Source organism: Equus asinus, chromosome 9 (assembly GCF_041296235.1).
Source record: "Equus asinus isolate D_3611 breed Donkey chromosome 9, EquAss-T2T_v2, whole genome shotgun sequence".
Taxonomy (NCBI): domain Eukaryota; kingdom Metazoa; phylum Chordata; class Mammalia; order Perissodactyla; family Equidae; genus Equus; species Equus asinus.
Genome location: NC_091798.1, coordinates 53,146,025 through 53,171,069, shown reverse-complemented (window position 1 = coordinate 53,171,069; position 25,045 = coordinate 53,146,025). Strand labels below are relative to the sequence as shown.

Here is a 25,045-nt window from a genome sequence, read left to right as displayed (position 1 = left end):
TGAGAATCACGGGTGTAGTCATTGAGCCAGGAGTAACCCCTATTTCGTGAGTTGAGATTTTACTAATTGTTTTCCAATGAAGCCCACATCCATTAATGTCTGTATGAGGGTTTTTCATTTTATGTGTCTTAATGAATCAAAATTCACCAACTTTGGTAAACAACAATTTGAAATAGTGCTGTGCTCCATGTATTGCCAGTTGGTACAGTAGTCATATTTTTATGTCTAATGAGTTTCATTATATATGCAGATTAGGAGCAAATTTTAAATATTGCAAGTCATGGCAATGGGAAAACCAAACAGCATGTTCCAGCAACATGACAAAAATGATGGAAGTTTTCAGAAACTTGCTGGCAGCAAATTCACTGCCAAAGCCACAGATCATGTTAACGCCTTGTTGGCTGTCATCCTATTAGTTAAATTGAAGGGAGCTTTTGATTAAGGGTACAGTCCAATCTAGATCAAAGTGGAAATGACTCTTGACACTTGGGTTCTTTGTAAGAAAGAGAAGTTTGATTAGTCACTCATAAACGTGACTGAGCACACTGAAGGACATAAATTACTCAGTGCAACAGCTTCCCATTTAGAATCATAGGAATTACAGGAGAAATTTTACCAGTTAATGGTTTGTGCCAGTTGCTAAATTCAAGATTTATTTTCCCAGATCCCCAGATTTAGGAAATACAAGTACAGAATGTCTAATTAAATGTAAAATTCATATAAAAACAATAAGTGATTTTTTAATATAATTAAATATTAAATATTACATAGGGTATGCTTATTCTAAAAAATTATTCATTTTTTATCTGAAATGCACATTTAATTCAACCTCCTGTATTTTATCTGGCAAGTTAAATCTTACTCCATCCTCCAAGGGGTTTTCAGCAGGACTAACAAGAAAAGAACTCTCTTGAAACTATCTTAGAACCATTAGATCTGACCCTCATTCACCACTCTATCCCCTTGTAAGTTATCATAACAGCAAAATACACTCCTCTGCTTTACTATTGTAAAGTTAGGAAAATAAAAGTACAGGAGAAATAGATGCACCCAATCCATCCGATGAACAGGGCTAAAAATCTCTTCTTAATTTTCCACTAAGTTTGTCCTGCAGATTTACCAAGATCTCCCAAAGCTTGACCTTCCCCTATTCTCTGAGTTTATAACCCTTTATGATTTCATCTTCTCTCTTTTCTTTCTCAGCCTGGATTCCATGATTCATCTTTTAAACCTAATTTTCAGCAACACTCTCAAGTTGTTGATTCTTATGGTCCATCTACACAGGGACGCTCCCTGGGGGAAAGAAGGAGTCATAATATTAGAAGGACCTGGGGAACTTTCTCTAACTAGACATGCCTGCTCTCCTTCCTGCCTCCGCGATAGAAAAGCCTGGTCCAGTGCTGATGGGTTTGAGAAAGTCATGCTGTTCCATTTAAGTCTTCATAGGGACAAAAACAATCTTCTATGTCTGGTTTGCCTTTTTGGAGGTGGTTGTTCCTAAGAAGATGGCAAAAGTGTCCTACTAGCAACTATGTAATTCTTTAGCTGTCCCTCCTTAGCTCTCATTACTTCCATTAAAAGGGAGTTATGTTGTATACTTGAAGCTCATATAATGTTATATGTCAATTATATCTCAATTTTAAAAGGAGGGGAGTTAGTTTTGCCTTCTATTATCTCACTGGTCACACTTGCCTGCATTCAGAGTACTTGCCACAAATCATGTGATGCTTCCAGACATCTTGGGGCTGGCTGCATGCATTCCATAAGCAGGGAGTTGCTGAGGCCTGTGCAGGTGGTCACTCCAGACCAAACAGTGATATGAAACAGGTGTAAAGTCCCTCTAGCGCCAGCTAACAGGTTCAAAATCATGGCCACAGAATAAAAAGTGGAGACTCTCCAGCTTCACAACCTCCCTCTAGACCAAACCCAAATTATCGTCGGTTCAGCTTTGGATACACATTTACAATGAAAAGTATATTGCAAATTGCTGCTTGTTTTTAATGTCAGGACTTTTTTTTCACTCCTTTGACAGTGGAAATTTTTTGTAAACATGCAAAAGGTAAAACAGTCCAAAAACTAAGTTAACCATCCAAACCATGTATTTTATTGGATACTTTATGTTATTTACTTGTGTTTATTGCATGTAACTGTTCCTGTCTTTGTGACATGTGAAATTCATTTACTCTTAGTTGAGCTAAAAGCAGTTTGAAGCTCAAAGGAATGACATTTGGCTGTGCTTGTCAGACAAGCTAGTTGATTATGTAAAAACCCTTAGTTTGAATGCAGAGTTTTCTCCTGGGAGGAGCAAAAGGAATGATTGAAATCACTGTCATCTTTCAATCATGGAGTTGGTCATTTGGACATAGACAAACTTACCAGGAATTCCTGAGCAGTAGTTTGCAAACGCCCAGAGTGGAGCAGTGCAGGCCTGCGGGCTGGGATGGGCTGGCTAATCCTTGGACATGTGAAAGGTTAGCAGAGAGGTTCAGTGAGCGCCCCCAGCAAGCTGGACTTTCTCTCTTTGGAAAGCGGGCTTCTGTCTTGTGGTATTGTTGACGCCATGCCAAAAACACCTCATTACTGTGGCGTGATTGAGGTCATGCCTCAAGTCACTTAATTTCAGTCCCTGGTTTCCATTGAAAAGTATAACACCTTCAGTAAGTTGTCTTGAGGAGGAAAAATCCTGTTTCAGCTCTCCTTTCCACAGAGCCCGACTGCCAGGCCTGCACGCCAGGGTAATTGTTCGTCTGTCTGCAGCGGCTTACGGCAGCCCAGGTGGTAATAACGCTGACACTCGGAGGTCAGAACTTCCCCTCCAGGTGTGTGACAGAATCTCTGACAGAAACAGCAGCACCATACAAGAGGGATGGGTCCTCGCAAGTGGATCTGGCTGAGGGGCCTCCAGGCACTTCTTTCGCTGTACATGAAGTTGAACAGCGAGCTTCCTGGAAGAGACATGGAGGCAGTTATGTGAAATATGGGCTCTGTTGTTCCCAGAGCAGTTTGCAAAGCTGTAGAAATGAAAGAAAGTGCTGCTTTAGCTTAGTGGTCCTTGTCCCAAACAGGATACAAATGAGCCCTCCTAAATGGCCCACGAATATTTGTCATTGGTGCTGGGGGATGTGATGATGGCAGAGGGACACATGGGGCTGCTTGGACCACAAACACAGGCTAAGCCAGCAAGCTGCCCATGCGTGTATGTGTGTTTCAAAATGAGTCTCACCAGGAATGGATCTTTGAAAACTGATCTTGATCTTGGAAAAAAATTCTCTTACAGGAAGACACTTGAGTCTAATTTGATTAGTTGTTTGAGGCTGGTAAGGGCAACAATATTATGGGGAAAATTAATGGAAGGAAGTTTCATTTAAATACCTATTAACTAGAGAGTGGCTCCAAAAATCTCTAATCTACTAATTTTAGGGTATGAGTATAAAGTGGGACTACAAAATTCTTTATCTCTTTGAAAAGATTTCTCTCTTTCTCAGGTACACATACGCACCATTGTATATGGTAAATATATATATTTACTATTATCCATATAAACAGCATTGGAAACTAAGGGATAGAGAAAAAAATCTGTGTTGCTGATGCAAAGTAAGTCTTGTAAGAGTGATTTGACAAGAGTCAGATGTGTCAGTTTGCCACAAGAAACCAATAAAGACGTCAAACTATGTTATTTATAGTTTAGTACAGCATTCTTTAACATGTATTTATGTGATCTTCTGTCTTTTGGTGAAGTTTTACAATGTACAATCATGAATTTGTTTCCTAAAATCTATGGATGAGTGTATACACACACACAAGGCACTGTTTACAGTGGGGTCATGGATTATGTTGAGATCAGGTTCTAAAGTCAACAAGTAATGCAGAAATCATGAATTATAAACTTAGCCCTGGAAAGCTTTGAAGTCACTCACAAAAACAAGATGTACAATTTTTCTTTTATGGTAATACTTGTGCATACTGAAGTTTAAGTGTGCATAGAATGAGCTGGACTGAAGAAAGGACAAATCTAAAATCTTCACGCTGATGTTTGCATATTCAAACCATTCTACTTGACATGGATAGCAGGCATCAAAAACAGCTTTCACGTCCCTAGAGGGATGAAGGGTGGATGATTTGAAGGGGTTTCTGCTTTCTGGCAGAGTTCATTCCATTTTGTCTTAATAGTAGCCTTCTGTACCCCTAATAAATCTTTCTTTTAGTTTTTAAGGATGAGGATTAAAAAAGATAATGGCATCTCCACTCATGGGGGTTGGATTTCAAAGTCTTTGCAAAAGGTAAAGCAGTCTATGATACAATTCTACTTTATTTTGAGAAAATACACTTTTGGTTGAGTCGGTTTCACTTTGGAAGTCGTTTTCTTTACACGGTGTTTATCCCCACATGTTGTTTTTCTTCTGGTTCGTAGAAAGAAGATGAGTTTCATCTCCTTCAGTTAATAACGGTTAATTGGTTGTTTTACCATATTTATCATAAAATTGATTTTTATAGATAGTGATAACCATTTCAGTCTCCCTTCTTACAATTCCTTTTGCATGTGTGGTATGTTTTGATGTATGTGTGTGGTAAGTGTTTGAGTGTATCAAGACATCTTGTACAAACTTCTATCAAAGCTTGAGTGTGAGGGGGAGATACAGACATGTCTGGAATTTCCTACGCCCTATAGGAGTTGGGCCAGAGGAAGCCTCAGGATAGGAAGACAAAGGAACTTTGTGTGAAAATTCAACCTGCAAGAGGAAGGAGTCTGGCCCAGGGAACTTGGCCCAGTAAGACAGGCTTAATTGTGGTGGCAGCGAGGACCAATCTAAGGATAGCATGGTATTTTTCACTCAGCTCTGTCTCCTAGTTCAACCCTTGGTGAAATCTTTCCTGACTCCTCTAGAGAGCAGTGTGGGCTGTTTTACTAGAAACTCTGTAACAGACTGTGGCCCAAATGGCACTGCCTTGGTCAACCCTGTGACAGGGGACAACTCAAAAAACAGAATGGAACAGAAGCTGTGACCATTTGGCACCATGATGCCTGACACAACAGCCAAAGTACCAGCAGGATCAGAATTATTTATGAGTGCATGTGAGACCGTGTCTGGGGACTCTCAGAAATTGGTGAGTGCACAAAGCAGAGAAATTGGAATTATTACTGTTAATGTGACTACATCTGTACCCACAGGCTGGTGAAACTGAGAGAAATTCTATTTTAACCTCTACCATTATATGTCACAAGGAATGGTAATTATTTGTTTACACATCTGCTCCCCTACTAGGCTCTAAGGCCCTTCAGGCCAGGGGCTGTATTTTATTCATCTTTGTTTTTCTAGAGTCTAACCTTTGCCCTGGTACATAATAAATGCTCATTAAGTGGTGGTTTGGTTTTTTTTGGATAAGAGAGTAAGTTTTGCGTTTGTATTTGTTGATGCTTACAGGAATAACTATCTGAGATATAAAACTATTAAGTGAGGAAGAGGAGAAGGCTGAATTTTGACTTTGTTCCCACCATTGTAGCATCTTCCTTCACAGGCTATTGGCATGAAAGTGAATAAAGTTGCTGGTACAGCTTTCTGCCAGAGAGGAGAATGCTGACTTGGAGTTTGGGCAAGGAACCTCAAAATCTCCCATTAGATTAGGGCAGTCATGTTTTTATACAGAGGTTGGATAAAGGAGAAAAGAGTATTTCAGCCAGAGGCTTTGAACGGCTGACAATGAGTGTAGCACAATATAAGCCTCAGTTTATTGTGTCTGAATGAATGCATTGGCATTTCTAGACTGTAGCCTATACATCTGCTTTACTGGGAGGAGGGGACAAGTGAGGAAGCCGGAGAGGAGGGATTAGGGTTGTAAAAATAGAACCAGTGTGAGAGACTGAAGAAAGGGATGTTAGCAGTGACCCGGCTCAGCCACTTATGCAGCTCTGCCACATTCCTCAGAACAAACAGCTATTAAAATCCAAGTGCACAAAGCCTGTAGCGGGCTTAGTAATGACAAGCACTGTCAGCACACTATAATTAACATGGGGTGGTATAATTGATAAGGAATGCACTATACAGTTTAACGCCAACACAGAGGGGGAATATGTGTTAGCCTGCAGAATCAAAAGTAGCCTTACCCCTTGACGCAAGCATCTTTCTTTCCAAAGGCACTTTAATTTATTTTTTAACTCACAAAAGGCTTTGTTACACTGAGTTAGCTCTGTGCAAGGCACGAGTGAGCCTTGGAGGTGACCCTTCACCTCCCCTCTCCCTCCAATATTAATCAAGAAGGAAAGTCTCAGCAGACTGTCTTTACTGTACATAATTAAGCAGTTCGGAATGCTCGGTGAAACTCAAATGGGATGGCACGGAGCCTGGTAATATGACAGTTAATGGGATGAGACTAGCACTTACTCTGCCTCTATAATAAGCAAAGGCTTTTTGCTTTCCAACTGAGGACAGGAAGAGAAGGAAGCAGTCACAAAAGATAACAACAATGGCAACATGGGTTGTTGGGCACCTCTCTCTACCTTTTATGATGGTCTCTGAAAAGGAAAGTGTGCCCTAACTGGAAGAAATTGCCTCTTAATTATCCTCGTTCAGTGGCTGTAATAAGCAAAGGCTTTTACTTCTGCATAGCCACGGATTGGTGTGAGAAGCATTCCCAGAAAATAGCTCTAATGGGAAGGTTTATACCTCTTTACTCTTCTTTCTGCCTCCTGCAAGCCTTTAAGCTAGCCGAAAGATTGCCTTACTCCTACCTCCTCAGTGATGAGGATGTTTAAGAAAATGATGTGTTATTTTGCTTTTAGGGGATAGTCAACAAAAGTATGTTGTAAAGAACCATTTGCTAGGTCTGTGGCTTTCCTCTGTTGATCTACACACACAAAAATAGCATCTCTTTCCTTCCCTGAAAGAAAGAAACTGGGTGAAATTACCTTTGAAGCAAGAAAAATACAGTGGCAGAAATCAATGGTTAGTTTTAGCCAGATAATCTTGGTATCACAAATTAAAAATGCTCGTTGGCTTTGTCCATTGAGCAGCTGGGTGAAAAAACATCTCTTTGTGCTGTGTGAGCTGTGGGAATAACTGCATGATGCAGTCATTAAATGATCCTGCAAAAGAGAAAACATGTCAGACATTCATCTGAGAGGCAACCGGGCAGCAACAGGAATCTGTCCTCTTGTGTTATGAGACATCCCTGGGATGCAGAAATCTAAAGGAACAAACCAGCACTGTACTTCAGGAACGAGTCCAAGCGACTACTCTGAATCACTTAGAATGTAATTGTCTATGGAGAGATACTGAAAAGGGATCTCTTACTATTATGGTTTCCAGAGAGGAAGGCGGATGGTGACCTGATACACTAGGATTTGCAGAAACCTGAGATTCAGAGTTTGGGTTGGTATTTTGGACTCTGCTGCTGACCTTCTGCGCTTCCTTTAGAGAGTGCCTTGATTTCCTGAAGAATAAACAAGAAAAACCTCCTTCAGTGATTCGAGGTTTTCAAATGCAAGGGAGTCATCAGAAGCCCGCCTGATCAGCATCCAGAATTCTCTTTCTTTGGGGATTGTGTTCTAAGATTAGAGATAGCATTTGGCTCCTGAGAGTGTGTTCTCCGGGTTTAGCTGGGAATGCAGGTGTTTTGCTTGAGAAACTGGGGCTGGAAACAGTGAGAAACACTCTGTTTTTGAAAGGTAACAATTTGGAGCACTGAAAACCTTCACTTCCTTTCCATAAGGATGAACAGAAGTCCTTTCATTCACATCCATCATATTTTATTTCAGATTCAGAAATCTTTTAATTTCAGCAGAAATCTCAGCATATGTTATCTTGCTCCAGAACAGCAAATGGTGGCTTAAAATGTATTCATGCATTTCAAATGCTTGCTCTCAAAACAATGTATATTTCTACTCGTATGACACATACTTCAGCATTTTTATAGGCTTTTTTTTCCTTCTTCTTCTTTCCGTTGCTGTAAACCATGCAGGCACGAAGCAAATGTAAAGAGAGAATTCAAGAACATTTTGTAATTCTTGAAAGGTTAATTGCACTATTTATAGACCGAACTGTAAAGCAAAAACCCTCAGCATGACCCTTCAGGGTCACCGTAGTAATAGCAACCTCAATGGAGCCCTGACCAGTCATGAATTACTGTCTGTGATACTGAGAATGCTGACAGTTCAATCACAGCACTGTTTCAATAGAGAACTCCATATATTTAAAGCGCTGATACTGTTTTCCCTCTAAATGACAGCCTTGACAGATGGGCCAAAAGCACCGCAGACGTTTGAACAAGGAAATAGAGAGGGAGCCTGCTGGAAGCTGGGCTTCATGCAGCCAGCCGAGAATGATGAATAGAGTGTGATTGTGTCTGACAGGTAGTAATATAACTATTCATTCACCACAGAACACCTGGAGCACACTATATTAAATGGTACAAGACGGAGAGATTCTGTGACAAGAATAGGAAGTGTGAATCCCAGGCTGAGTTTAGGTACAGCAATATAAAAGGTCAGGGGTCAAGCAATATAAACTGCCTTGGAGCAGGCTGTAATTAAATTATTTGCTTACTAAAGTGTTTCAAATGTTTTGCTAACATGTTGCCAGGATCATTACTTCAGCATGTCTGAACACCTCAAATAAAAGCAGTTTCTCCCTCTCTCTCTTTTACTCTCTTTCCCTCCCTGACAACTCTGGTTATTTCTTTTCTCATCTGAAGTCTCTTTTTCTCTTTCTGCTGGTATTGCTACTGCTCCAAATAATAGTCTGAGAAAAGTCAAGAGAAAGGTTGACTGGCCAGAGGGCCATCAGCTTGGTAAAGGCAGCCCCTGCTGACCCCAGTGCATGGAGGCGAGTCATTGTCAGTGACATGACTGGTGGACATTCTCCCAGATACGAAGCGGGAACTGCAGAGGTAACAGAGGGAGAAGGCTGTGTCTGCAAATCTTAGCTTTTTGCCCCTGAAGTCAGCAAAAACAGAGATGCTGTTGACCGGTAGAGGAATTGTTTTCAAAGCAAAGGGCGAGGATGGGATGGAGGGTGTCAAGAGAGTAGGATTGTTCCTCAGAACATGCGACCTCTTCTACAACCTTCCACTGCACCCACGGCTAAATATTTCTATACCTGCTTTAGTATTACTTGCTAATGACCATGTCTGACTATCACATTCTGAAAGCTGGATTCCCAGGAAGTGTTGTATCATACCGCAAGATTGAGCAGACTCTCAAATTTGGCATTTTAACTTTACCTATGTGTGAGTGTATTGTACAATAATACGTATATACAGAAAGAACGTAAAATGTCAGAATTCAGATAGTGCTCTATTTTATGATGTCTGTGTGTGAGAGTAGATCTATACATATTCTGTAATTAGAGTCCCCCTAATGAACAAGGAGCCTGTATTGGACCCTTGCTTGTTTCCACGATCCTTGGGAAAGGAAACACTTGGTGGTGGCTTTTACATGGAGAATGTTCATCAGCTGCCACCTCAAATTAGTTTTGCTTGTCACTTTCTTTATTCACGGGCTCCTGTGATGGCCAGGAAGGTTACAGTGCTGCCATTGCTGTGCTATTTGGAGGGTCCCTCTGGGAGCTGAGATGCTGGTCACTTTTGTCTTTTCACATTCCATTTTCTCTTGTCTTTGTGGCTGATTTGGCTGGTATGAAGATGACTCCCTGACAGCAGGGTCACTGCCTATGGAGAAAGCTCTGTGTACCCGACTTCACCATTTCAGATTTTCCTTTCTCATGAAAATCACATTTTTAATAGGTGCAGGTCTCTTTTCCCAGACTGCTGCAGTGTGAAACCATGGGTTTGACACTTAGAGAAGGATTTTGCATGTGACCTCTCTGATTAGCTATGGAAGACAAAATCCGGTTAAAAGTCCCCCCACCTCCCCAACCCCAGTAGGCCCTGCTGTTTGCCTCCTTCACACTCTTCTCCAACTGGTATTGCTCAGCTGCTTTTGAAATACTATTGGCTATTGATTTACGGCATATCTATTTCTGTATCTTTATCTATATCTGCAAATCTCCATCTATTTTATTTATCTCATCTCATGAGAGAATATTTAACAGCTGTTGGCCCTATACTGGCCTCAGAAGAATGAGTTTTGGAGAACTGGGCAAAGGTGCAAAATCCTATTTGGCAAGTCTCTTAAGAGACCCCAAAAGAAAACTTACAATAAAACTTCTCATTTTTTTCACCTCTCAGTAACGTTTCTCCATCTCATTAGTCTTCTTTGTGGGCATTTAGTGCATATATTTTTTATAAGCATAAAACCAAATGTTTCTCCAAATGCTGCCTCTCTGCCTTCTTTTTAAATGAACTCTGCTGTATGTGCAGAATTGAGCACAGTCATTGTGTGGCCTTGTATCTAATGCATATCCTTTTTCACTCTAGTTGAGAGCCTGCACAATGCTTAATGCTGCCAATAAGGGGGAAGGGACTGTTTTGCAAAATAAGCAAATTGGATTATCCAGTGTGTAAATAAGCACTCAGTCTTTTTTCCCCATGTAAATCAGGAAAAGCAATTTACTTGTGCAGAAAAAAACCACTGCTCACACCTCACACCTCCCCCATCTTAGCTGGCATTGGGAGTTCGTTATAGGTGAGGAAAAGGAATTTGTTAGCACCTATATGGCTGGAGACAGTAATTAACTAATTTACTTCCATTTTTCTGCAGTATAAACATAGGTACTATGAAAAATATACTTTGGAATAACCCGAAGTCTTCTGTGTTGTATTCATATTAAGACAATGAAATGAACAACTGGGTTTCTAGATTCTTCAAGCTCCATTAAAGAAATAAACTATATGCAGATTTGCCCAATAATTTGTGATTAGTGAGAGTCAGGCTTGTGCATCACAAAGACGAATTAAATCTGCTTCTTTTAAGAAACAATGGGTCAAGGTTGCCATGGTGTAAATTGGGCATTATTTGAAATGAGAGACGACATCACTTCATTTGTGGGTTGAATAAAATTGCTAATTTTTAAGAACTGGTTTCATCTTATTAGAGTAAACCAGAAATGTAGTCAAAATTAATGTTAGTAATTTAATAGTCTTGGACACCACGCTGATTAGGGCTCCTTTAATCATTGCTAAGAAGGTGGAATTACAGAATAGAAGAGCTAAAAGAAACTTACCAGTCATTTTGTCCTATTCTTTTTCTAAACATGAAGTGGCAAAGCTCAGAATGCTACATAGTGATTGGACAGAGCGAGCACCTAGGTCGGCCACATCTCTACTGAGGGCCTGTTCCACTCACTGCAGCCAGAAAGAGGTGAGGCATAAAATACCAAACTATTCAAAGAACTGTCACACAGAACTGCTAGAGATTATGTGATAGAAGATTATAATGTTTAGGAGTTTGTTTAAAATATAGAACGAGCATACATAGATTATGATTCATACTTCTTCTTACTTGTTTTCTCTTTTAACCGAATCAAAGATGGGCATTTGTTTTTCATTCTTTCTGTTCCTCCATCCCATTAGTTTAGCTGTCATTCCTGGGTAGCAAAGCATGGAAAAATAGGAAGAAAAATGTTAAAAGGTCTTTTAAGAGGCAAACTGAAGTTTCTAAATAGATTGTCTTCAAAAAAGAAGAAAAGAGAGCCTGGGGTAGACGTATAACGTGTTAATCTTTGTCTTCTTGTTTCCAGTACATGGCTAACTTGGTTAGGTTTTCTAATCTCCGTGGCAGGAATTAACATAGGTGCTGCCCCTGGCTGCTATATCTAAGTATGCTGCACATGAAGGCAGTTATGAACGCTTCCTGGCCACCTCCATCATTGTGCTGATCCTTAAGTTTGATGTCTCGAGCAGTATGTGTAACCAAAGATTATGATTGGTGCACACATTCTGAAGGAAGTGGTATGTGTAGTCTTCCCTGCACCAAGACAGCAGCCTCTGAAGCAAACCGCAGTGTCCTTGGGCAGAATGAAGTGAGGACTATCAAAACAAACTGAGCAGACAGCCAATAAAAAGGCAAAATCGCATCTTCCCATAGTTTCAAGTTATGGGGGCAAATTATAGGGGATAAGCTAAAAAAATAAAACCAGCTTAAGGCGGCCTTTTGCTTAATGTTGTATTTTAAAGTGCAAATGGCATGTTTGTAATGGGGGAGAGGCAGGTGGGGGGAAAAAAACTGGTAAAAGAGCATTATGTTAAAGCCTGCAGGTAAATATTAGGCTTGAAGATAACAAGCTGCATTTTGGAAAAGTGTTATTGATTGGAATTTTCTCTGCAAGTACCATTTTAGGCCACATCTATAGGATTTATTCCATACAATAGGGGCTTGCAGTCACCGTATCCGGATCCGCCTTGCTTGGGCATCAGACTTCAATTAGATAATGACCATGGCAGGGAGTGAATAGCCGGAGAGTCATTCATCTTCCTCTGTACATGACATAGTGTAACGGGTGTTTCTGACGATCCGTGCACATTGAATTAGGTCATTGCTGAGTTTGTCGGCCTTTGAGAGTCTGTGCATTTACATGTGATGACTTCACCACCCCCTTCCTTTTCCCTCTCCCTCCTCTCAGGCAGCATCTATTGTTCCAGAGCCCATATTGTAGTGGGATCTGAATTTATGTCCGTGGATTATAAGCAAGGGACACCACCACAGTCCATAATCAGCTCATTAGCATGCTGCTCACGTGAGCCAGTGTGAGCACAATTTTCAATGGCCTAATGTGACAGGTAATCATAAATTAGTATTTGCTTTAAAACAACAGCAGAGTACACAGCCTGCATGCTTAAGGAGAATGACTCAGTAAGTAGTACAGCTCTGTAATGAAGTGGGAGCTCATTAAACAGATGCTATCTACTTCACTGAGCTGCACAAGCAGCAAACAAACCAAATGGAAATGTTTCAACAGAACACTGCAGTCAACCAGGACAAGTTCAGGTTCATTAGCTGTGGCACCATCTACAGGAATTAGTCACAGTAATAATTAAATAGTTGCTTGGTAATTTATCATTTTACATTTGTTACTACATTTGCATAATGTGTTGTATTTTTCCCCCCTCCACATCTCTGGTTGCATTAAAATGCCCTCATCTGTGTGTAAAAACTGAAAATTGTATGATAAAAAAAAAAGACATCAGAAGTGGTCTGAATTTGGCAGCTGGTTGGCGATAATGTTGTTTGCTTCAAATATTTAAGCTGTGTTTCTATTATAGTATTGTGTTATTTTAACAGGCTGCACTTAGGAGCCCATCCTGGGAGGAGCTAAGGACCCAGACTTGTCTTTAAGCAACTAGGTGGTGAGCTGGGTGAAATAAGAGTTCAGCAGCCAATATTGCTAAATTAACTTGCTGTTAGAAAGAGCTCGGCATGCAACTCTGTAATTTCAATGTCCAAAAATAACAAAAAAGCCATGGAGTGAGACTTCATGTCATACAGAGGTTGGGAATAACTTCTCTGTGGATTGCTGGGCCTGTGTTGGGATGATCTGTGCTTCTTGAGAAACAGAGTCATGTGGTCCCTCTTGTGAAGCACAGTCACTTAAAGCCAGTAGAAAGCACCAAATTTAGCTAGTTAGAGAAGAATTTAGTTTTTTTTCTTGCTGAGGAAGATTTGCCCCGAGCTAACATCTGTGCCAATCCTCCACTATTTTGTATGTGAGCTGCTGCCACAGCATGGTGCTGATGAGTGGTGTAAGTCTGTGCCTGGAGAACAGTACCCAGGCTGCTTGAAGCAGAGTGCACTGAACTTAATTAACCACTAGGCCACTGGACTGGCCCAGAATTTAGGTTTTTTAGAGGGAATTACTGAAAGCTGTGGTGATCAGCTTGAAAATGTCCGTGAAGCCACACAATTCAGGAGGCAGGGCATGGGGAGATTGTTCGGGAGTGGAGATGGGGTGGAGAGAGCCAAATTAAAACTGGAGGGAGAGACACTGTTCCTTGCAGTATATTGTGGCTGTCTTTGGGCTGCTTGATGATGGGTGATAAATTATTCAGTGGAACGACACAGAACAAGGACAATTTTTCAGGGTTTTAATTAATTATCACTTATTGTTATTGATATGAGGTCCCTTTATAATGTAAAACAAATCATTGAATGCTGTCTTTGTATTCTCTTTCTTTCTCAGGGAACTTTGGTTTCAGTAGCAGCCTAGAAAGTGTGTTGTGGAAAGTAAGGGTAATCTTGAAAAGCTAGGGCTCTGGGCCCTGAGAGAAACCAAGAGCGAGACAAGCACCAAAGGCAAATTTTACTTGTTCGCTTATGTTTGGTCAAAGTTGGAGTACAGCCAGAGAGTATATTCCTTTCTCCTCTCTTCATCTTTGTTGTGACCATTTGGAAACCTAATGTTTTTAGCAGTGCAAACTAATTAGATAATTCTGAGATTTTAAAATCTTCATGTGAGTGTATGTGGGTAAAATCTACCTTCTTGATGTGCTGAGAGAGAAGGTGAAGATATTCAGAAAGCATTAGTGGCCAATTAAAAATGAAGATGCGTAAACTGAGGAGAGATGAGAAGCACATTATGTTTATGACAGAACAAACAGGCAGAGTAAACTGCCATTCGGTGTGTTGGCAAGGGCCATTAGAGCTTTCTCAGGAAATCAAAACATACGCCTCATTGTAAAGAGTCTCAGAATATACATATTGCCTCTGTTCTGTCAGTAAATTTAGGGTATTACAACATTCATTTTTAAAAATGTTTAAAAATTCACTGTAGCGGTCATTCAAACATTTTATCTGTTCAACAGCATCTTTTTGTTCCAGGAATTCTCCCTCCTTTGTCCAGGGAGGCTAAAAAAGCACATGGCCCCATATCCCAAGCCCCAGGAGTGGGCATGCTCCCTGGGCTGGCCACCAGAGTCCTCCATTCCCCTGACCACAGCAACTCGGCAGGTTTGGCCGCGCGAACCAACAGGCCAATTAGAACCTTTCCTGAGAATTTTGCTGGACTATTGGAAAGAACACCATATTTCCTTGGGGATTGCTAGCTATAAAGTTTTAAGCTGCCATTGGCTATCCTTGACTCCAAGCAGAAAGAGCTAGTCTAAGAATTAATCCAATCTGGAGAAAAACCAAAAAAAAGAGACAGAGAAGTAAGAGTGAGCCAATGTTTTCCCCTCTTGCTTAAGTTTTTTTCTAATTTATCTCCCCAAACCCCCCCTGTACATAGTTGTATATCTTAGTTGCAGGTCCTTCTAGTTGTGGGATGTGGGACGCTGCCTTAACGTGGCCTGACGAGCGGTGCCATGTCCGCGCCCAGGATCCGAACCCTGGGCAGCCGCAGCGGAACGCGCGAACTTAACCACTCGGCCACGGAGCCGGCCCCTGCTTAAGCCATTTTTGACTGTTTTCTAGGACGTGTAACTGGAAGAGTCCGGCATAACACACTTACCCACACCTTCATTTTATGGGGGAAACTGAGGTACAGTTGATGGATTGTCTATTAACTTGTAGCCCAGTTTCTTTTTCTCTTGTATCCAAATCAACATATTTTAGATTAGTTCTGTGATCTGAATGAATCTTTGTAAGTAATTAGTGGTTGCTTATAATATTGAATAATTCTACTTAGTATTATGGTAATAGCAGTCAGTAAAAATATCTATAATAATAGTACTAAATAAGATGTAGTATTTGAAGAAACACTTTCTTGGGTTCATTTTTGGAAAACCAAATCTTTCCTACCCTTAGCTCAAACTCGTTTTCAATGCCTCCAAACTGGATTCTGCAGTTGTCATACCATCTTTGTCTCCTTAACTTCTCAGTATGGTGAACTCGGCTCAAAACTGTCTTCCTCAGGAAAACTTCCCCAACTCCACAGCCTTGGGGAGCCAGTCCACCTGTTGTATGGTTCATCATTTCCTTCAGCGCTCTTATCACACTTGTTGCTTTACATTCTTTCCCCTGTGTTTATTTGACTAATGTCAGTTTCCTGGATCACTAGACTTAAGCTGTTTGAGAAATATATTTGGTCTTTCTCCCTGGTTCCTGGTGTGGAGATACTAATACCCTTGGAATTTTCTGAGTGTCTTTTGTTCTTCATCAAGAGGTTCCTTTGACCATACCTGAGCTATGTTAATGAGGTGGCTTAAGGTGGAGTCCCTAAATAGTCTCCGGATGGGGCTGGTCACCAGAAAGTCTAAGTGATTAGACGGTTGGAACTTCAGCCCCATCCACTCACCTCCGTGAAGGAGAGGAGGGACCTGAAGATTAAGCTCTGTAAAAGCTCTTGAACAATGAGATTTTATAAATTTCTGAGTTGACAAACACATCCACGTGCCAGGAGGGTGGTGCACCTCAACTTCACAGAGACAGAAGCTCCTGTGCTTGGGACCTTTCCAGGCCTTGCTCCCCGTACCTCTTCATCTGGCTGTTCATTGTATCCTTTACAATAAACCAGTAAGCATGAGTAAAATATTTTCCTAAGTTCTGTGAGCCATTCTGGCAAATTATTGAACCTTAGGAGGGGGTTCTGGGAACCCCCAATTTATAGCCAATTAGTCAGAAGGTGGCCCAGTACTCGTGACTGGCATCTAAAGTGAGAGCAGTGTTGTGGGACTGAGTCCTTAAACTGTGGTGTCTGGGCTAACTCTGGGTAGTGTCAGAATTGAATTGAATTGTTGGACACCTGGTTGGTGTCCGAGAATTGGGGAATTGGTTGGTGTCAGAGTAAACACTCCCTTTAATAGCCTGATCACATAGAATTTCTAGATAAAATTCAAGAAGCTGCAATTGATCTTTTTAAAAACAAATTTTACATTTCTCAAAGTGATTCAGTTTGGTTAATAACTGCATTGTGACAGTGTTGTTCTTATGAATGCCAAAGTTTGGCTAATATGCAACTTATGAGATACTAATGGGCAATGTCAGTGGTATTTAACTAATAATAGTTGCTGTGAGATGGATCAGGTATCATTTCAGAAGCAATAAGCCTTGGAGAATGCTACTAAATCAGCTTCAGGCTGGGTGAATGTTCTAGGAAACAGAATTGGCCTTGATTTGAGTATTTTATCAGTGAATTTTTGAAAAGGCCAATTCAAATAACTCACCTTTGCTTCCTAAGCAATATATATAAGGTTACTTGAATTAGAGCTAAAGAATAACTTATTTTGAATGAAATTTTGATTGAAAGAACAGGCAAGGGGTTTGGAAGACCTGAAATGTGTTTCCAACTTAGGCTTAGTTTTGGCAATCTTGTAATTCTCAGTTTCCCGTATTGCCTTCCTATCACTTCCTATAACTTCAGGGATGTTAGGAAAATAAGTTGACCTTTAGCAAAAAAGTTTAACTTAAAATTAAAGATAATCAGCGACTACAGGGTGTTTTATTCTCTGTGCATCGGTCTCTGCCACCCAAGGAGAACTATGCACTGGGAGACCAGAAGTTAACTTCGAACCAGACTCTAAAAATGTAACTGGGGGCCATAACATTCCTCTTCCACCTTACTTGGAGATGTTGCTTCTGAGGACATTCCAATGACTGTCATATTGAATCAACACCTTGATTAAGTCCCTTTTCTATCCCTAGTTCAGGACTTTTGAGTCATAAGGTGGGATAGGACAACATCAAGGGGCATTTCAGGGCAATATGTGTCGTGATGGGAGTAGTGAATTGGCACTTGAAAAATAGGGAATTAAATTGAATGCTAATTGACTCTGAAGCACAGCACTGCTTGTACTGCATAGAATCAAATAACATTTTATCTGAAAGGCCGGCATCTCCCAGTCCCTGCCAAGTTTCCTTAGCATTAATTTTGAGGCCCATTTGAGACCATAACAGAGAGCACTAGAGCAATGGTCCCGATTAATATCTTGAACAGTTGTGTGACTGTAAGGATGGAAATGCCTTCATCATTCTTGGTCTGGTTACATGTTTTCATTTTTAATCATCTGTAAATGCTTTTTTTCCCATAGAAACTACATTTATTGGTCTCATAAAAGGTATATAATATGGTGATAATACCACTTTTGACAGATCCAAACTTTCTAAATAGCTGACATTTAATCTATAGGCTGTGAATTGAGTCATCATTGCCAAATATAAATCAGCAAATTGAAGGCAGGCAGAGCACCTTTAACTCGTCAGTAAGTAGCACTGAACCGGGGCCCCATTTAATTTTCATTTGAGGGAAAAAATGTTTTCATGGTAGAATTTGCGTGAGTACTTTATAAACTTTTCTAGACCAGGAATTTTGGAAGAAGGCAGCAGATTTGACGTCATTAAATATATTCGGTAATCAGTCAAGTATTTTACAGGTCTGAAGCTACTTCCTACTTAGAAACCTGGTTCTACTTTTATGATAGAAATTCATGAAAAAAAGGTCTGCACATGCAGTATGCTGGTTCACGTCTAGCAATGCATTTCAAAATATGAACAAATTTGTGTACAAGAGAAGCCATTATTGACTGCAATTTCTTGTCTGCCATCTGTAATGTGTTCCTGATGCTTCAACACAGCAATCACTTTTACCTACAATTTGCCTAGTACCTAGCATATTTTTTCATAAGTGCAACATCTGTTTGGTAACCTGGTGATATACTTCTCTATTTTCCCACGTATTGAACTTGCTTAGTAGTTTGAAAAATTTGCAGTGATGATTATTTGGATGTGATCAATTTTATATTACTCAGATATGATGCCTATGCAAGCAGTTTGAATTCCAGATTCTCTCAATTACATTCGTTATGATTATGGATTTGCCTAATTTGATACTTTTACTTTGAGACCATGTGGAAAAATAACTAGGAAGCCAATGCTGTTTGACACTTGCCCTCCAGTGAATTATTAGTATAGAATGATATCAATAACAACTCTAAAAGTAGCTAAGATAATTCTGTTTATTGAAATCATGTGTTTGTCCTCACATTAAACCATCTCACTTGTTCGAGGTTGACATTTCACTTCATTTGAATTATATGTATTATAGGCAACTGCATTTTTGAGCTAGCCAGCAATATATAACTTCTTTGCTTTGATATCATATTACTGCTCTCTCTGTTTACTTTTGGAGGGTGACTTATATGCGAATATATTCCAGGAGAAAATCAATGTCTCCATTTCTTTAGCCAAGTTTTGTAATGCCAAGTCTTATTCCTAAAAGAAGCCATGAATTAACTGATGTCCTAAGAAAGCAGATGGAGCTTTTGGTCTTAAAACGTCATCTAAAAGACCCTAGCCAATCAATTTTGTGCTACCCAATTTATCTGCCTTAAAAGGGTGAAGGACTGAGTTGAAGCTTTTGAGATTGGAATCTCTGGTTCTGGGGAAACTTGAGTATTTTGACCCTGAGGTCTCTAATACTAAGCCAATCCTCTAGCATCTGACAGTTCATATTTGTTGAATTCCATAACCTTGATCCTGGTTCTGTTCCCCTGTGAAATGTGTCATCATTTTGTTTGCTCCTGAAATGCACAGCACATGAGGCAAAATATATCTGCTTCGCAGTAGTAGTCAAGCCACAGGAATTCTGAAACTTGTGTGACTGAAATGGCATGTGCCAGGAGCTGAATGTGTCTATATTGCTAGCTTTTACGTGGGCAAATCTGTCTGACCTAACAGGACCAGCCTCCAGAGAAGGAGCAGTTCTTGGCGATTTCCGTATCCACATCCATGCTGATGACCTTTCCAAATACTCTGCTCTTTCAGTTCCTTAACCTCCTTTCTTCCAATTATCTTGACCACTACCCTAATTCACTCCAGTGAGGAGATCTGAGAACTTGTCATTATCAATATCACCACTTCCACATATTCATGATTCGAAGTCTCCCTCTCTCCAAGTACAACCTACTATCTTTCAACTTCACTCCTTCTAATACCATGACTCCAAAAAAATATTTTCCGACCACTCCTGGACCTTTTATCCACTATTATTCATTAGTCACTATTATTCACTATCCCTCACTTCCCCTTTTATGTCCTAATTTGCATTCTCACTCAGCCTTGGTTTTATGGTCCACCCTTACAATCACGCCTTTGCATACATGCTCAACTCCCTTTGCCTTCTCACTTTGCATAGTCACCTAGCAAAGTCTTATCCCTGGTTAAATCCAACTCTGACTAATCTAACCTTGCACCTGTTCAGCTCACTGTGACTAGAAAAAACTATAGATTTATAACTGTGCTTCCTGTTGTCACTTTAAATTCATGCCGTCTACCTCAAATTGGCTTTGAATGCTACTTGGCACTCCTACTACATTTCACTTTCCTGCTTCCTAGATGGCTGTTTTACATCTTCTCTTTTTCCTTCAAAGCTCCAGCATCCTCTTCCCCATTATCACTTGCAGCTGTCAACTGTGTTTTCTATTTATCTGGGACAACAGAAGTAGAGAATTTCTGTGAGCCCCTGCTACTATGGACCTACCAGTGTATAGCATCTGTGCCTGTATACTCTTCCTTCCATGCTGTTATTATGAATGAATTGTCCACACTCCTAGTCCTTCCATTTGTGGACTACATCCCATTCCTTGTCATTCGTCATTTCAGGGTTTTACTGCTCTTTCTCTTACAGCACCATTCTCTCCCTCTCTATTGGATCATTTACTTCAGCACACACCATTGTAAATTTTCACATCTTAAAAAATTCTTTCTCATCCTTACATCCTCTTGAGCTTTTGCCCATTTCCTTGTTCCCTTTTGCAGCAAAATTCCTGACAAGCTATGTTTGTACTCATTGTTTCCAGTCCCTCTCTTCCCATTTCTCTCAAAACCACAGGATCAGGGCTTTGCCCTCTAACACTTCCCAGAACTCCACTGACCACAGTCACTGATGACCTCTACTTTGCTAAATGCCCTGGAAAGTTTCGATCTTCATCATACTTGGCCCATCTGCAGTGTTTGACATGGCTGATCACTCCCTCCTCCTTGAAACATTCTCTTGATTTGGCTTCTAGGATATGGCATTCTCCTCATTCCTTCTCACTTCACTGGCCTGTCCTGCAAATCTCCTTTGCTAGTTTCTTCTCATCTCTACAAATTTCAAACAATGTTGCATCTCAGGAAATCACTTGAACCTCTTCTCAACCATTAGTCATTCCCTTTGTGCTTTTGTCTTATTTTATTTTATTTTATTTTACAATTGCTTGATAATTTTTTAGTACAGTTTTAGAGTTACAGAATAATTGAGCAGATAATACATAAAATTCCAAACCCCAAACCCCAACCTCTCCACCTCCACACACAGTTTCCCCCATTATTCATATCTTGCATTAGTGTGATATATTTGTTACAATTAATGAACCAGTACATTATTATTAACTATAGTCCATAGGTTACGTTAAGGTTTACTCTTCACATCATATAGTTCTATGAGTTTTGATAAATTCATAATGACGTAGATCCACCATCATAGTTTCATACAGAATAGTTTCACTGCCTTAAAAGTCCCCCGCTCCACCTATTCATCCCTCCCTTGCCCTAAACTGCTGAAAACCACTGATGTTTTTACAGCCTCCATAGTTTTGCCTTTTCTAGACTGTCACATAATTGGAATCATAGTCTTTTCAGACTGGCTTCTTTTATTGTCATGTCTTTTCATGGCTTGATAGCTCATTTCCTTTTAATACTGAATAATATTCCCTTATGTAGATATACCACAGTTTGTTTATCCATTTATCTATTGAAGGACATCTTGATTGCTTCTGGTTTTTGGTGATTATGAATAAAGCTGCTATAAACATTTGTGGGCAGGTTTTTGTGTGAACATTAGTTTTCAACTCAGTTGAGCAAGTGCCTAGGAGTGTGATTGCTGGATCATATGGTAAGACAATGTTTAGCTTGGTGAGAAACTGCCAAACTGTATTCCAAGTTATAACATTTTGCATTCCCACCAGCAACAAATGAGTGTTTCCCTTGCTCTGCAATCTCACCAGCATTTTATATTATCAGTTTTACGGATTTTAGTTATCCTAATCTGTCTAATGATATCCCCTTGTTTTCATTTGCAATTATCTAATGACATAAGTTGTTGAGCATCTTTTCATATGCTTGTTTCCATCTGTATATCTTCTTTGGTGAGGTATCTGTTCAGATCTTTCACCCATTTTATTGGGTTGCTAGTTTTCTTTTTGTTGGGTTTTAAGAGCTGTCTGTGTATTCTGTATACCAGTCCTTTATCAGGTATGTGGCCTACAAATATATTTCCCTAGTCTGTGCCTTGTCTCTTCATTCTCTTTAAAGATGTCTTTCATAGAGAAGAAGTTTTTAAATTTAATGAAGTCCATTAATTTTTGTTTTCATGAATAGTGCTTTTGGTATTAAATCTAGAAACTCATCACCAAATCCAAGGTCGCCTAGATTTTCCCCTTTGTTATACTCTAGAACTTTTACAGTTTTACATTTAGGTCTATAACCCATTTTGAGTTAAATTTTGTGAAAAGTGTAAAGACTGTTTCTAGATTCTTTTTTTTTATATGGATGTCTAATTGTTCTAGTATCATTCGTTGAAAAGACTATTTTTCTTCCAATGGATTGCATTTACTCCTTTGTCAAAGATCTGTTGATTTTTCTGGGCTCTCTCTTTTGTTCTATTGATCAATTTCTCTATTATCTCACCAATATCATGCTGTTTTCATAGTAAATCTTGAGGTTGGGTAGTGTCACTCCTCTGACTTTTGTTCTTTTTCTTCAATATCGTGTAGGATACACTGGGCCTTTTTTCCTTTTCATATAAACTTTATATCAGTTTGTTGATATCACAAAATAACTTGCTGGGATTATGATTGAGTTTACATATCTCAGTCTCATATCTAAAATGAGATAATTTGCAGAGGATTGACATCTTAACAGTCTTGAACCTTTTTATACATGAACACAGAATAACTCTCCATTTATTTAGTTGTTTGATTTCTTTTGCCAGCATTTTATACTTTTCTCATATAGATCCTGTGCATATTTTGTTAGACTTACGACTAAGTATTTCATTTTTTGGTGCTAATGTAAATGGTATTGTGTTTTAATTTCAAATTCCAACTGTTCATTACTAATATATAGGAAAGCTACATATATATATAAATATATATAATATACTTTGGCATATCAGCCTTGTATCCTGCATCTTTGCTATAATCATTTATTAGTTCTAGGAAGTTTTCTTGTTTTTGTGTTATTGTTGATTCTTTGGGATTTCCTATTTACATAATCATGTCATCTGTGAACAAAGACAGTTTTATTTCTTCCTTCCCAATCTGTATGTCTTTTATTTCCTTTTCTTGTCTTATTACATTAGTTATGACTTCCACTACAATAAATAGGAGAAGTGAAAAGGGACATTCTTGCTTTGTTGCCAAACTTAGGGGAAAAGTGTCTAGTTTCTCACCATTAAGTATTAAGTTAGCTGTGAGGCTTTTTATGTTTTTTGTAGATGTTCTTTATTGATTTGATTAAGTTCCCCTCTATTCCTAGTTTACTGAGAGTTTTTATTGTGAATGTTGGATTTTGTCAAATGCTTTTTCTGTGTCTATTGATATGATCAGAGATTTTTCTTCTTTAGCTTGTTTACATGATAGATTATGTTAATTGATTTGATGCTTGAATGTTGAACCAGTTTTGCGTATTATCCAATATCTCCAGCATAGTCTTATCCCCTCTCTGGAAGTCATTTCCTAAATTAAACTACAGATCTTTGTTAACAAAAATGCTTCTCCTGTAGTCTTTTTCATCTCAGTAATTGTGAACTCTGTTCTTCTGTCACCTCATCTAGAAAGGACAACAATTCCCGGGTCTTCTACAATGTAACCCAGGACTACAGTTACTAGTATTTCTGAGCTTTTGCAACATGCTTCCAGGATGGAATTGGCACTCTAGCAGAGGGCAGAGACATAGAAAAGGCAGAGGCAGGTGGCATGTCTGGACTCTAAGACTATTTTACCATGGCATAAATAATCAACAAAAGAGGAACTATATGGAGACAGGAAGATTATGATACTAGCGTCGCTGAGGGAGCATAAACTTCAACAATAGAAGTTTCAACCAGAGAGCCAAGATTCTGCTTTACTGTGTGAATCTGTCAAGCTGATACCAGCAGGAATTTTCTGCATGAGATCACACGTAAAGGCAGCCCATTGCAAGAAAATTATAATTAGGGAGACCATACGTCTCCTAGGACAGTCCCAATTTATACCTGTTGTAGGTCAATTATTTATTTATTTTCAGTGCCTTATTTCATTTTTAACAGTGTCTCAATTTGGTTGATGTTATTTGGTTACTTATTTATAACCCAGGGAACACTGGAAAACTGGATAGCTTCTGAAGCTGGAAACTCCATATGGAAGATTCATAGGGAGGAACTAAACCATCTTCTTGCTCTCATCGGGTCCTTGAGGTAGTAGCTTGGAGGAAGCAATGGGGCCATGTTGTATTATAAACTTCCAGGTAATGAACTGCAGGATTATTTCAGGGGTGTATAGAGATGTTTCTAGGCAAAGAAAAAATTGACCTGTAGACTCAATTAGGGACATGTACATCATGGAATGTTTCCAAATCTGAGAGATTCAGTCATATTGTGGAGAGCTGAATCTGGAGGAAGATAGCCAGGAGGAGCCCTAGCCACTGGAAGGAAGTGTCTCGTCTTCAAGCTAAAAATCTGTTTGATAAGAAATGAAAGGGGAAACCATGAGCAAGAATTACTGATATGGGTGGACCAATTAGTCAATGTGTCTCTACTGTCTTTCATGGCCTCTGGCAAGCCCCTCAAACTACACACACAAATATCAGCTTAGAAGGCAGGAGGATCCCAGAAATTTTAGAGAAAGAAATCTGTGGCCTTTGTTAATTAAGTCAAATTCTGAGAGTGGGACAACGTACCTCATTTTCAAACTTGAATCTTTAGTGCTGGTGTGGTTTTAGGAGAATGTATATTATATACAGATAATATGTACACGATATACATATAGTATGCATACAATATACAAATAAATATAGTATACAAACTTTACAAAATGCAAATGCATCCAATATATACAAATACACACAAAATACAAAAATACCAATACACAAATATATGCAGTATACATATAATATACAAATGTATGTATATTGATGGAGTGTCCTCTTAAACGTATTTGATAAAACCTCCTCTGAAATCTCTTTATCTAAATTAATAGATGCCAC

At 39.4% G+C, this 25,045-nt stretch overlaps 1 long non-coding RNA gene across 3 annotated transcripts in view; it reads right to left on the bottom strand.

Moving 5' to 3' along the window:
- The window catches only part of LOC139046190 (uncharacterized), a 159,941-nt gene that overhangs the window by 5,563 nt on the left and 129,333 nt on the right, over nucleotides 1–25,045 (bottom strand). For 2 of the 3 annotated variants that reach the window (XR_011505874.1, XR_011505875.1), the window contains one exon: nucleotides 2,377–2,945. This is a non-coding gene — a long non-coding RNA (uncharacterized lncRNA). Of the gene's footprint in view, nucleotides 1–2,376; nucleotides 2,946–6,904; nucleotides 7,082–25,045 lie in introns of all 3 variants that reach the window. The other variant, XR_011505873.1, reaches the window with a different exon arrangement.